This window comes from Tenrec ecaudatus, chromosome 7, assembly GCF_050624435.1.
Source record: "Tenrec ecaudatus isolate mTenEca1 chromosome 7, mTenEca1.hap1, whole genome shotgun sequence".
Classification (NCBI taxonomy): Eukaryota; Metazoa; Chordata; class Mammalia; order Afrosoricida; family Tenrecidae; genus Tenrec; species Tenrec ecaudatus.
The window spans coordinates 97,046,668-97,061,101 of NC_134536.1; the positions used below are offsets into that span (position 1 = coordinate 97,046,668).

General features: G+C 39.2%; 1 non-coding gene across 1 annotated transcript; it reads right to left on the reverse strand.

The window, feature by feature from the left end:
• Window positions 1-13,097: 13,097 nt before the first annotated feature.
• LOC142454126 (small nucleolar RNA SNORA48) lies at window positions 13,098-13,239 on the reverse strand. The gene has a single exon (XR_012785647.1). It is a non-coding gene; the product is annotated as a small nucleolar RNA SNORA48 (small nucleolar RNA).
• Between the last annotated feature and the right edge of the window lie 1,195 nt (window positions 13,240-14,434).

The window sequence follows — 14,434 nt, forward strand, 5'->3', positions numbered from 1 at the left end:
AAGGCTTAATCTGACTCGATAGTCTGCAGATGGGCTTCCCACTGTCCTCCATATCCGTCTTCAAATGAAGTGTTCACAGTTTAAGCTCTGATACATTGCCCTTGATCATATTTGAATTTTGTTCTGATCATATTTGGGTCACACAAGATGTGCTTCTTCGATATGAATTTAGTTGAGACTTTACTTATGGTTGTTTGAATACAAGCTTTTGAGACCCCTGACACTATTACAATTGAAAGGCAAGCACCATCTGCTTTCTTCCCCACCCTTTGATGTAGCAGCCATTTCTTCAATGACTACTCCATGAGGGCAAGTATCAAGCAGGGCCATGTCATAAGAACTAACTATTCTTGGTTGAAAGCTGGGATTAAGTGGGAGATCAGAATCCATCTGCTTGTCCATGGTTATGAATGACTGTGGTTTAATTTAGTGGTTTATTATCATTTTATGACCAAATAAAAAATACCTTATCAAATATCCTCCCTGGGGTAAAAGACAATTTTGTTGATAACATTCCAAGGGCATAGACTTTCAGGTACCATTGAGAAAAGGAGCTTGAGTGTAGTCCCGCTGTGACCTGCCAACCACGAGTTGATGCTTTGCACAGGCTGAATTCTTAAATGCTTGATCTCTGTTTACATTGAACATGTAGGCTGATGCTAGTTGGAACCTGTAACTCTTTTGCAACTAGATCTGAACTTTATTTTTTGTTTTTATTCTTTATCTTTATTTTTATATGATAAAAATTTACAAATGGCAATACAGAAAAGTGAAATATCTCAATGGTATGGTCTATATATTAGGTGAAAATTTTCTTTAACATTGCTTACAGTGGCTGATACTTGCCTATCAGATTAATATCTGTCATATAAATGCAAGGGGAGTATTGAGATATTAAATTCATTGTGATTCTGAGTTCTTTTTCATTAGCTGTCTGCTAAACCAGAGATCTTACTCAAGGTCCAACTACCACTATTTCCACATTCTTGGAGTAGCCTGTGTATGAGCCATTTTTTGAAGCAAATCTCTATCTACACACATCTATAAGTAGCACTGGTTTTGCTAGTCTAGAGAAAACAATCTAACAGAGTAATGGGCCATCTATTGAGCCCAAAGAGATGAATACAGGAGAATAAAAGTAACTGAGTAAAAATTAAGAACACGGAAAGATAAATGATAGCGTTAGAGAATCATAAGTTTTTCAATATTCTGAATTCAAGGAAGATTCTGGAATCTGAGAATAATTAATTTAAATTTGCCATAGAGTTTGAGATTTGTGATGCGAAGGCTCTTGCTCAGAGGAACAGCATATAGACATGTTTCTTGAAGTATTTTAATTACTTTCTTATGTTTTGAAGGACCAAGTTTCTTGGTATGTTCACAGCCTGAAGGAAGGATGAGAAAGGGGGAACCCCCAAAATTACCAGAGTAGTTTGGATATGTCTTGAGAGATGAAAGATAAAGACAGGAGAGTCATTGAAGAAAATAATATACCCTAAAAAGGCTGAATAAAGAAAAAGAGGGGGTAGAGACTCCTATAATTATAAAGAGAAAGCAAGAGAAAAGTGAGTAAGAACTGGGAATGAAATGTGGATGGTGAAAAGATAGTATTGATTTCATCTAAGGAGTGTATATTCACCACATGGACTCCTGGGGAACAATGGAGAAGACTGGTGGGAGGATGTTCCTTGTCAAGTCTCACTAAGTGGGTGGAGAAGGCAGCATCCAGGGAGTGTGATTCAGAGAAGCCAAAGCCTGGCCACTGAAGTTCACCTGAGCTTATGGAGCCTGTAACTCTTGACATTAGATCTGAACTCTACTTTTTGTTTTTCTTATTTCTTTTTCTTTATTTTTTATATGGTGAAAATTTACAAACGGCACCATAGAAAAGTGAAATATCTCAATGGTATGGTCTCTATATTAACACATTGTCACTGATTTTTATGGATTAGGTGACATAATCAACTCTGTCCTCTACAGAACTCTTCAGAAAAATACTGTCACAAGGTAAAAATTAATAAAGAAGGTGGTGGGCAGGGAAGCCAAAAAATAAAGGATGATGCTTCCTGATTGAACACAAAGGAGAATGAAGAAAGGAGAAGGATAGAAAGCAGACATTTCTTATACCTCTTCTTTGTTCTATAGACTGACTGTGCAAACTCATTCTAAAAGGTAGACTCATTGCAGACATTTTACTCTTGAAGATATAAGCAAAAAAAAAAGAAAGAAAATCTAATGATACTTATTCTCCCATAAGCCTTATACTTTTGACTTTTTACATGCTTTTTTCTCTGTCATTGAATCTGTATTATTCTAGAAGGAACTAGAGGAACAAATCCAAGGACATTCATATATGTATAAGAAAGTTATATTAAAAAGTAATTGCATATTAAGAAAATATCCCATATATACTGGTACAGATTGGAGCTAGAAACACAGGGAATCCAGGACAGATGAGCCCCTCAGGACCAGTGGTGAGAGTGGCAATACCAAGAGGGTGGAGGGAAGGTGGGGTAGAAAAGGGGGACTCATCACAAGGATCTACATATAACCCCCTCCCTGGGAGATGGAAAGTGGGTGAAGGGAGATGTTGAACAATGTAAGACATGACAAAATAATAATTTATAAATTATCAAGAGTTCATGAGGGAGGTGGGGTAGGGAGGGAAGGGAAAAAATGAGGAGCTGATACCAAGGGTTCAAGTAGAAAGCAAGTGTTTTGAGAATGATGATGGCAACAAATGTATAAATGTGCTTGACACAATGAATGGATGGATGGATGGATTGTGATAGGAGTTGTAGGAGCCCCAATAAAATGATTAAAAAAGAAGAAAACGTCCCAGCCCAGTCCAGATCAAGTCCAAAGTTTGATATTAGTTCATATGACCAATACTAGTCCATAAATTCCACTTCAGACTCATGTAGCACATGCAATGATGCCAAATGCAGGAAGGTCACAGGCTTGAGGGTGAAAAGTCTTGTGGATCCAATGCGAGTGGAAGCATCTCAGCACTACTGTGGGCCTTGACAAGGCTCTTCCAGTTCTCTGAGTGTGTCTTCTTAACAGGAAGGTGAAGCAGAGAGGGGGAGTGGCCCTCATTCAGGAAGAAAGAGAGGAAGTTCCCAGAATCCTTATGAAGTCACACCCACTAAGTTGTATCATTAGGCTGTGACCTGATTGACAGGCGTATTCCACCTCTTCACTCTACTTATCAAGTTGTCATGAAATGATGTAACTACCACAGATTACCCTGGCCAACTTGATATTTTTACATGACTATTTAACCATACATAATTTTTAAACAAAACAATAGTAAAATAATACTTGTTCCTAACAAGATAAAGCTAAAATGCATATAACTCAAAATGTGTCAGCCTCATTTAAATACAATACTCTATTAAGCAAACAAAACAAAACCACACTTAACAATTGCAGTTATGTGAACACCTATACCATAATCCTATAATTTTATGAATATGTTCCTCCACCTATGAAAGGTTGTAAGCCAGCCATTTCATTTCTTTATCCTCCCCATTTGGAGTATTCAGTTTCTATACTGTGCACTTACATCAACCCAGTGCTCTGAGAGACAATCATATTCTTTGATGTGAAGAATCTCCATTCCAGTTGGAACCTTGGGAGTCCGCATCCATAAGCAAAGTCAATTCAGGACAAGCCATCCATAAGTCAGCAGCAATGTGCAATTCACAGGCTCAAAAAAATCTTCCCTTCATCTGGATGAATTTTGATCAACTCAATGCAGGGCATCTTTCTTAGTCTCACCTTGGCTGCTTTGTCTTTTGACCGTGGGGTCCCTTCACAGATTCTTAACAATTCTAGCACCCTTGGGCTAGGACATGAACTTCAAAAGAGCTCATCTGCTCTCATCTTCTCCTCTAGTCCTTGTGAACCAGGTCCACAGGTGTCAGGGGCCAGACTCAACCTGTCTCTCTATTGCAGCTTTCTCCCCGCTTCCATTCAGCAAATGGATATAAGTGGTCACCAACAAGCTTTTCAGGCTGCCTGCAGGCTCCCTTTAACGTTCAGTCCTAGAGAGGACAGTTCCTTCATGGCTCCAGAATTTTCCATCTGTAGGCAAAAATTACTAGTTCTAAATTCTAAAGTCCAAAGGTTTCCTTTGTTTATTTAGTCTGTCAACAGCTCCCTAAACAAGTCGTTTTTTTAAATTAATAAATCTTTTTATTGGGGCTCATACAACTCTTATCACAATCCATACATACATCAATTGAGCAAAGCACCCTTATACATTCGTTGCACTCGTCGTTCTCAAAATTCACCTTCCACTTGGGTTCCTGGAATCAGCTCGGTTTCCCTTTTTTTTTTTTTTAATGCAAATATCCTGACTACTCCATAGCACCAGGTGGGGCCTATGTTTTCAGAGCCTTCTTTGCAAGAGTGTCTGTCACTTATTTAAAATTCGAATTTAATGATTAAGGCAAGTAAGCTTACACACAGTCTATTTTTAATTCCCCCAAATTTCTATCAATCATGATTTTAATAACAATAGACAAATGAAAATAGTATATACCTAGTACAATCAGATCTTAAACTCAATTCTCAAAAATCAAATTATTCCTTTCTTATCTAAACTATTCCATTGATTGGAAATATAGCTTTAGGCCTCTGACAACATCAAGCAAGGGTTGGGCTTTTTGACCTTCTGTCAACCATTTTAACTAAGCAGCATGGTCTCGGAGGGGCCATTTTGCTTCCTGAGCTCAAAATATACATTAGTCATATTCATTTTCACCATTTCAAACAGAAATAAGCTTAGACCAAAACCAAGTAAAAGAATCAAAACTTTAACTTCCCATGTTCTTCTCGAAACAGTTGATTAAATGGTACGGCCCTCTCTGACCTCTGGCTAGCCAAAGAAGAAAAACTACCATGCGGCCGAGGTCAAACAAGCATCCACGCTCCATCTTTATGATTTATCTCTGGTGCCCCACTCCATTGTGTGTCAGGCTGGGCCGACTAGAGGAAGAAACCCAGAGACACTCATATATGTGTAAGAGAGAGTTTTCTATCAAAGAGCCATTGTATAATAGGAAACACCCCAGACCAGTCCAGATCAAATCCATAATTACTATATTAGCCCATGTGACCAATACTAGTCCATAAGTTCCTCTTTAAACCCATGCAGTATATCCAATAATGCCGAATGTAGAGAGTGCAGAGGCCAGGGGATGCAAAGTGTTGTGGATCCATTGCCGGTGGAAGCATCTCAGCACTGGCGCAGATCTCAACGTGGCTCTCCCAGCTCTCTGGGCATGACTCCACAACAGGAAGGTGAAACAAAGAGGGAGTATGGCCCTCCTCCAGGAAGAAAAGGGAGGAAGTTCCCAGAATCCTCATGAGAAAAACTCACAACCACCAGGAGGCATCATCAGACTATGACCTGATGGACAGACTAAACTCCACTCCTCCATTCTATTTATCAAGTTGACATGATGTTCCGTAACTACCATAGATCCTAGAGATTGAAGGAAGGCTTATTAAAAGCCTTTGATATGCAGATTATTCAACTGCTTGCTGTGAGGAGGTTCTGGGAGCACTTTCTGATGAAAATCAAAGATTGCAGATGTCATATGGATTTCAACTCAATGTTAAGAAAACAAACATCTTCACAACTGGACCAATAGGTAGCATCATGTTGAATGGTGAAATTGCTGAAGTGGTCAAGGATTTTATTTTACTCAGAGTCACAGTCAATACTCATGCAAACTCATGACTCAATTCCTACTGAGACTATAACTCTCTTTTGGGGAGTATAAAGCTGCCACTTTTTCCATACCGTGATCTCTGGAAAAGTTCATCATGCTTGTTAAAGTAGAGGGCAGCAAAAAAGAAGATGAAATTTGACAAGGTGGATTGACACACTGGCTGCAACAATGGGTGAAAATGTAACAATTGTGAGAATAGCACAGGGGTGGGTCAGTGTTGTAGTCTGACAATCGGGTCATAGCCAGTGAGACTTCTGTGTGGGCATGACCTTCTCCTGAGGATTCTGGGAATTCTTCTCTTTCCTCCTTGGAGGCGGGAGAGACACAGTTTCTACTTCTTCCCGGAGAGATGCTGACATGTAATTCATACTGATCGAGATTGTGTTTGTTCTTCTTTAGTAAATTCTTCAAGTACTCTTCACTTTCAGCAAATAAGGTCATATCATCTCAATAGCACAAGCTGTCCTTAGCGTACCTGAAGAGACCTGGGATAGGCAAAGAAGCTTTTGGTACAATACACACATGGATCATATAATGGTGAGGAGAAGGTAGAATGGCAACAAGAACTAAACCAATAGAGAATATCCAGCACACTAGCAGAGTCCTTGCAAACATAATACAAAACCGTGATAGGAAATCAGAGTTCTGAGAATTAATTCCAAGGGTTTTTTCTTTCTTTTTTTTTTTTTTGGCTATCTTGATGTTCTTCTGATTTGCCTATAGTGTGAAGGCACATATAGATAACTTTGCTTTCTAGTTCACAGTCAAATTTCATGGCAGATCTTTAAAGGAAAATGAATAATCAGTGTGTAGGACAAGATACACTAATATTCGTCAACACTATAGCTTTCACTAATTCTCAAAATGCACCATCAAACCCAAGATTTCACATGCCTTATTTAACATAGGAATATAAATGCAGATGAAAATTTAAAACAGTGTGAGCTATTACTAAAAAAGGAGATGGGACAGGAAAATAGATAGGTCCCAACTTCCATTAGCACGCTTCTGATCCTTTGAGATGTGGCAGTTATAATTCATATGCAACCACTAAAATTGCCAAATACTTTTCAAACATGCAGCTCAGTGTTCTTCTCTCTGTCTTCACTGACTACTGAGTGCATTTATCTCTCCTGCAGAGCCGGAGTGGGCATCGCAGTCCCAGGTGAGAATGAGCTCTCCACGGTGCAGGCTATAGACAAGTGAATCTTTACATGTGGCAGTTGAGTCTTGTCCTCATTTACTCCTTCAGCATAAAGATTTAAGGAATAGTACATGTAGTATTTCTTCCTCCTGCTCTGTTTTCGGTTTCTGTCTTTGTTTTTATTTGTCTTTGTTACCTATTTCTATAGTAACAAAATATGACACAGGTGGGCAGGTGCTTTCCAGAAAGAGAGATGTCACAGTGTGGAGTCCATATCAGGGCATACGAGCTTCAGGCAAGGGTCTCACATATCAGGAGCTCCAGGAATCCCACTGCGACCCTCAGTCCTTGTGAGTCTGTCTCTTCTTCTCTTGTTATAAGACATGGAAATGAAGTGCTTAAGTTTAGGACTACCCTCCTGCGGTATGGTCTTATTAACATAACGAGAGAAGCATACCATTTCCAAGTAGGGTTGTTTGTGTAGATAAAAGAGATAGGACATTAGCACATGTATTAGGGGAAACACAATTCTATCTATAACACTATTTCATAGAGATTTTGATATGGTTACCATTTTACAACTTCCACATACCTCTCTACAATGTTACTTTAATGAAGCATACTCATATGAAAACTCAAGATTCTCAAAGTCTTTGATTCTCAGTTGCAAATGCATATGAGCTCTTTGCTAATAGATTATCAAAATGATTATATAAATGATGTAGGGGCTCTTTGTGAACTTAAAATGTCAAATTATTAAAAAGCTGTCTTGAGTATTTGGTATTTGAATTACTAAGAAAGAAAAACTTGTAAGTGATAGAGTGACAATACATTAAATGTATTTTTAAAATAAGATCCTTTTTACCTTTTGAATATTGGGTTAGTTAGGAATCCAAGGCCTGGTTCTCATAAGGAAATTCACTTGATAACATTCCCTTGTCATTCACCTCTATGCCAATCCTATAAATGTAGCACCCTGATACCATATTGACTTTCAGCCTGGGGCCTTTGTTCCTATAATTCTTTCAGCCTCTTTCATCTTCACATATTCAGAATGAATTTGTTCATGTCTTTATTCATCAAAATCCTTTGCTTCTTTCGAGATCCCTTGTGTTCTCCTCCAGGAAATCTTTTCAAAATCTCCAGTGTACTCCAGCATGTTCCTCTAAAGCGCTTGTTTTCATTCCATCACAAAGACCTTTATTATACATAGGACTCTGTGCTGTAGTCAAATTGCCTGAACCATGTAATGAAGTACTATACTTAATCAGAATACAATTTTGCATGATTTTAACAATGTAAAAAGTCAGTCTACAACGTCACCAATGTCACTGTTTAATGGTTTCCAGTGGTCTAGGCTCTCAAAATAAACGAGAAAGAGTTGGAGATATTACTATTGATAATTGGAGTTACAGCAAGGTCAAACCATTCCATGGAGCATCTCTGAAATGTTTCCTCACGTCAATAATCTCCACACTGTGTAACCGAGCATCTGTGTTGTCCATAAAGTAACTGGAGAAAGACATCATGATTGGTAAAGTTGAGCAGCAGTTAGAGAAAGGAAGGTCCTGGACAAGATGGACTGACACAGTGGCTACAACAGTGGGCTCAGACATTAGGATAATTGTGAGGATGCCTCAGGAGCAGGTGGCGTTTTGTTCTGCTGTGCACAAGGTCACTATGAATTGGAACCTACTCTATGACCCCTAACAACAACAAAAATGCCTATGTTTCTATAGGGCAATGAGTATAATAATCCAACCATCTTCCTGGAACCATAATGTTCATGTTTTGGGGGCAAAGTATCTGGAACTAGGAGAAGCAATTTTCATCCAAAGAATAGAATGCCATCAAGCTCCATTTACCATCAGACCAAGAAGTTTTCTCCCATCGCCAGAGCCCTGCAATATTTCACAGGCCTTCAGCTAACTCCTGATCCAGGCTCCCAATAACCTGTAATCCCTCCATTGTCAGGGCTGCTTTCTTTTATTCACGCTTTAAAATGAGAGACCATAGTGTGTGTATCTCTGTCGAAACTGACTTCTATGCTGTAGGCTCTGTCTGCAGCATACTGATCCCAGAATACAATTTAGAATGCTGGGGTACCATGTATTTATACACCCCCTACTCTCACTGATGTTCTGATTTTGTAGAATGTCTCAATGATGTCTACTCCTAAACCAGGTGTTTGAAATGAGCTCTGTTGTTGTCAGATGTCATCAGATTGGTTTCCATGCCTAGTGACGCCGTGCACAGCAAAAGGAAACGCTGTCTGGTTCTCCAACCTCCCAACTCTTCCTTTGCGTGAGCCTATTGTTGCAGCCACTGTGTCAATTCATTTCCTTGACGATTTTTCTATCTTCAGTACCCTTGCACTTTACCAATACTGATGTCCTCGGACAGCGTGTTCAAAGTATGTAAAACAGTCTCACCATCCTTGATTCTAAGGAGAACTGTGGCCATGCTTCTTCCAAGGCAAATAAGTTTTTGTCCTATTAGCAGTCCATGGTCCTTTCATATTATTCTCCAGCATGACAATTCAAGTGCATTCATTATTATTCTGTTTTCTTCACTCGATGTTTAACTTACACATGCATATGAGGCAATTGAAAACCCATGGCTTGGGTCAGGTGCACCCCCATCTTCAAAAGATGATCTTAGCCTTTCATACTCTAAGAGGGTCTTGCTTTGCCCAATGTAACTTGTCTATTGAGCACTTGACCATTGCTTCCATGATTATTGATTCAAGCAAGACAAAACCCAGGAAGAATTCACCTTTGGTGGCAGAAGCTAAAGAGTAATGTTGGATATAAACAGTACATTAATGCCTTAAAACATGCTTAATCATTGTGCTGGGATAATAATTTTACAAATACCCTATATTTGTGTGTTGAAGCTGATCTGGTTGCATAGTGCTTGAACGTTGGGCTGCTAACTACAAGGTCATCAGTTGGAAACCAGCAGTCTCTCCACAGGAGAAAGACAGGGCTTTCTACTCCCACAGACTTACCATCTCAGAAGCTCACAGGGGCAGTTTGATCTTGACCTATAGATCACTATGTATCCACCTCAACCTAATGGTAGTGAGTTTTTGTTTTTATATTTGTTTGCTAATGATAGGATGCCTAATTTAAAAAAAACCCAAAACTAACTACAACACCCAACTCCTTGCAAAAATAAATACAATGAAGTAAAATAGGTAAGTTTATCTCGGCTGCTGTTCAAACTGCTCACATTCCCCAGTTGCCACCACACTACTAAAACCCTAGCATACTTCCTTTGTGTGTGTGTGAAAAAACAAAGCATATTTCTTAGCTAAGCACATGAAGCATTTCATCGTGGCTCATATGTGTGTGCTAAAAATCAAAGCATATTTCTTAGCCAAGCATATGAGGCATTTCATACTCAACCTCCTGCCTATCTCTCCAGAAGAATCTTTTTCAGATTTCCTTTACTCAACAGCATCACAAAATACCCATGGTGCCCAAGCAAGCCCTAATTTTTCATGTGGCCAGGACTTGGCCAAGGCTGATATGACCACCTACTTGATGCATTGTATTCTGGTGCAGACGGCTGGCCAGTGCACTTGGTGCTGCCTCAAGTGTTAGACTAGTTTCTGGGTATATTTTACCTGCTGATTCCAAAAATACCAGTTTTCCCCTCTCAGCTCTAGTTTTTGAGATACAGAACCTATGCCATATGCCACGTTTCACCCCCCAAAAGCAGTATCTTTGAATGTCGCATTAGCTAGCCTCTGATAGAGGAAGTGCACGCTGGCTTTAAAGTAGTTTGAGTTGGACTAAATATTTTGCTCAAGATATACTTTACATGGTGTCCTTTGATCCAAACAGATATTAGAACAGTGCAAATTATATGAACTTAGAACTTTCTTCAGCTTATCATTTCACTTTTATTAAGATCTGGATAGCATGCAGTTCCAATTTGTTATCTTCAAAAGGGGCCACAAATAAGAGTTTCTGTACAATAAATAGCCTTTATGGCATAGTAGGCTATATGTCTGAGGTTACCCACTAGGTCAGCCACTTGAGCCCCAGGCACACTACAAAAAAAGATGAGATTTCCTCCTCCCATAAAATTTGCAGCTTCAGAAACCCTCGGGAGACATTACACTAGATCATATAGGAACATTCTTAGTAATAATTGAGGGACGAGTGAGATGAGTACAGAAAATAGCAATTAAAATGTTATAAAACCCAAAATGTGTCTGTCAGATTTCAAACTTTTTAAATTAAAATTACATTGTTGGCACAACTTCACCTACAAACAGAAATTCTTGAACGTTAGAATTTTATAAAGAAGCTTAGCATCAAGATCACCTCTTGAATATTTGGCATGAATTATCCATTGCCTTTTATACATTAGAATATGTTCTTAAATGCTCAGTGCATTATTTGAAGAACAAAAATTTAGATCTTCAACATATTTATGAAAATTGCCATGAAGTTTTACATTTTTGGCACTCTCAATTGCCCCCACACCATTCATTTGTGGGCCTTTTAATTTTTGTATTTTCCACCCTTCTCAAGCTGTGATAGAGGTCTTTGCAGTATCCAACTTGTAATTTCTGTATGTATTACACAGCCTTCCCATATTTTAAAAACAACAACAACATGCTGCCATCTAATCCATTCAAACTCACAGTGACCCCATAGGGAAGGGAAGGACTGCTTCGTTGGGTTTCCAAACCTTTCAATCTTTAGGCTGCAGAGTGACGGGTGCATTGAACCCACTGCCCTTATAAATTGGCCACCAAAGAAATTATTAGCTACCTTATGAACTAGCCCCTATGGGTCAATATGGGTCAACTTCTCTTGGAAGTCTCTTAATACCTAATTATTTTGCAAATATTTCTTAGTTTTTTGGTCATATTCTGTGATTTGTGTTTCTGAATTCTCATATTGAAAAGTAGAATGGTAAATTAATAAATTAGTATAGCTTAATAGCTGAAAATAGGTGAGATTCTGTTTCTAAGAAGCTAGAGCTGATGCAGCCTACCCATTGCAATTTTCTGGATCAGAACCCCAAATAAACCCAAGAACAATCCAAAGAGCCAAAAAAATTTAACTTTTAATGGACTTCAAAATTAATGCAGAGGGTGGTCATAAAGTCCCACAGTTCAATCATGTTCAACACATTTGTACAATTGTCTCCAAACATCCTTTTCCTATTAATTCCCAACTCACAGCATAGATCGAGGAATGAGTCTGGGCGATCACAAAGTCCTAGCTTCAATTTAAGAACAATTGGTTCTTACATCATGGCCTTTCTGGATACTCACCTTCATGGAATGATAACAAGATAAGGGTGCTACAGCAAAGTGTGGTGAAGAAAGTAGATGATGCCTGGCTATCAGTTGGAATAGTGTCTGGTTTCTTAAAGGCTTGTATTCAAACAAGCAGTCATCTAAGGGAGGAGTCAACTAAGTCCATACAGAAGAAGCACAGCAGCTTGTGTGATACAAAGATGAAAATTACAAAATTTGAATATGATGAAGAAAAATGTATCAGAGCTAGAATTATGAACACTCGCTTTATTGAAGGCTACTGAGGACAGAGGGAGTCCAAAACCCATCTGCAGAGTTTCCCAGACTGGGCCAGTGGCACGTATGCTCTTGCCAAGAGCAAGAGTCCCAATCAGCCTTATGGTCAGGCAGACACCTCTGTAGTCTTTTGTCTTCTGTTGGGTTTCCCAGCTGTGAATCACAGGAGGAGTGGATGTACAATGATAATAACTTATACAAAGTGTTACAGGGCATGCAGGGGTGGAGTAAGGGGGCTGGGGGTTAGGCAGGAAAGGGGACTTGGGGAGTGGATAATGAGGGAGGGAAGGGGGAGGATGCAGTAGAACTGATTGAAATTGTAAAACTCATGTAGACAATTTGAGCATGGCGGTGGGGGTGGGATATGCTCTAAGATAGATGTGGTGATTGTAAAATTTCCCTTGATATGATTGATCGAATTACTCAAATGTATGATATGTAAATTATGTGCCAATAACACTGTTGGAAAAAAATGTATAGGGTGGGATAGCAGGTGAAGCCCTGGTGGCTTAGTGATGACGAATTAGGCTGCTAACCACAAGGTCAGCAGTTGAAAACCACCAGCTGCTCTGCAAGAGGAAAAAGGCTTTCTACTCCCTTAGAGAATTACAGCACCATAAAACCACTAGGGCAGTTTTTTTTCTTCTTTTAATGTGCCCTAGGCATGAAGCAGCTCTGGCCATGATCTAGGCATCAAGCTAGGATGAGCAAAGGGCTGCAGTCTGCTCTTCCCCTGACTGATATAATAGCACCACCGCTAATCAGGTGTCTCTTTGCTCATACCATATAAGATCTCCATGAGTCACAATTCACTCAATGGCAGTAAGCAGTGTTCAAATCCACCAACTTCTCTGTGAAAATGAGGCTTTCCAATTTATAGCCTCAGAAAAGCTAGGGAGCAATTCTAGTCTGCTATGAGTTGAACTTGAATAGCTTGTGGTGGGTTTGCTTTCTGCTTTCTGAGACTAGAACTCTTTAAGGGAGCATATGGCCTCATCTTGCTCTTGCATGGGCTGGAACTGTGTACCTTGTGGTTGGTCATCCAATACCTAAGCCACAACATCACCAGGGATCCTTCAGTTTGGGAAATAGTATCCATTCTACTCTCACTTGTATATTAATAGAAAATATTAACTAAAAAGCTATTGATTTGATTTTATCTAGAAACAAGTGTTTGTGAAACATATTTGCCCTAGTAAAACATCTATTAAAAGCCTATTATTATTACATGGAAGACACTTTATTAAATATTTCTCAGGAAGCTTCAAAAAACAAAGTAGAAGAAGAAAATTCTGAGCAACTGATTAGTCAGAATAAAAATTCTTTGCCAAGTCATATTTAACTAATGTTAAAATTTGAAACAGAATTATAGTCAGCCATGGTTGTGCTATATGCTAGGTACTGCTCAGTTAATGACTTGTAGTAAATTAATATGGCCCTTCTAGCTATAATTCTTCATGTGACATATATTTCTGGACTCTATGCCTGTAGCTATAATCTCACTTTGGAGGGTGTATTATGTTATGCTAATGGGATTGGTGTGATAGTAAGGGTGAAATCTGACTTCAGTAGTGCGTGTAAACCAAGTCAAATCCTTGGGTTCTTTAGTCGAGCATGTGCCTTTGAACATCATTCTTGTTTCTTTGGAGGTTGGTCTGCTAAATGATGAAACAGTACTTTCATCAAAGCCAGACCTCTTTTTCCAGACTGAGTTTTGGAAGAAGCAAGAAACATTGCTTTGCCTGGGCTTTGGTAGAAGCAAGAAAGCCTGCTTTGACTTTTAGACATTTTTGGCTTCTGATTCTGGAGCCTGCATTAGGCTCACCTCCGCCTGACATTTGGCTGTCGTATGTAACGGGAACCACAATCTCGGGAAACAGTCCCTTAAAGTTTTGTGAGTATCTGTGAGATGCGGCAGCAAATCACAGACCCTGAGGGGATCTTCCCATACTCAAAGGAAAATGCAAAAAACCAAATTCCCTGCCA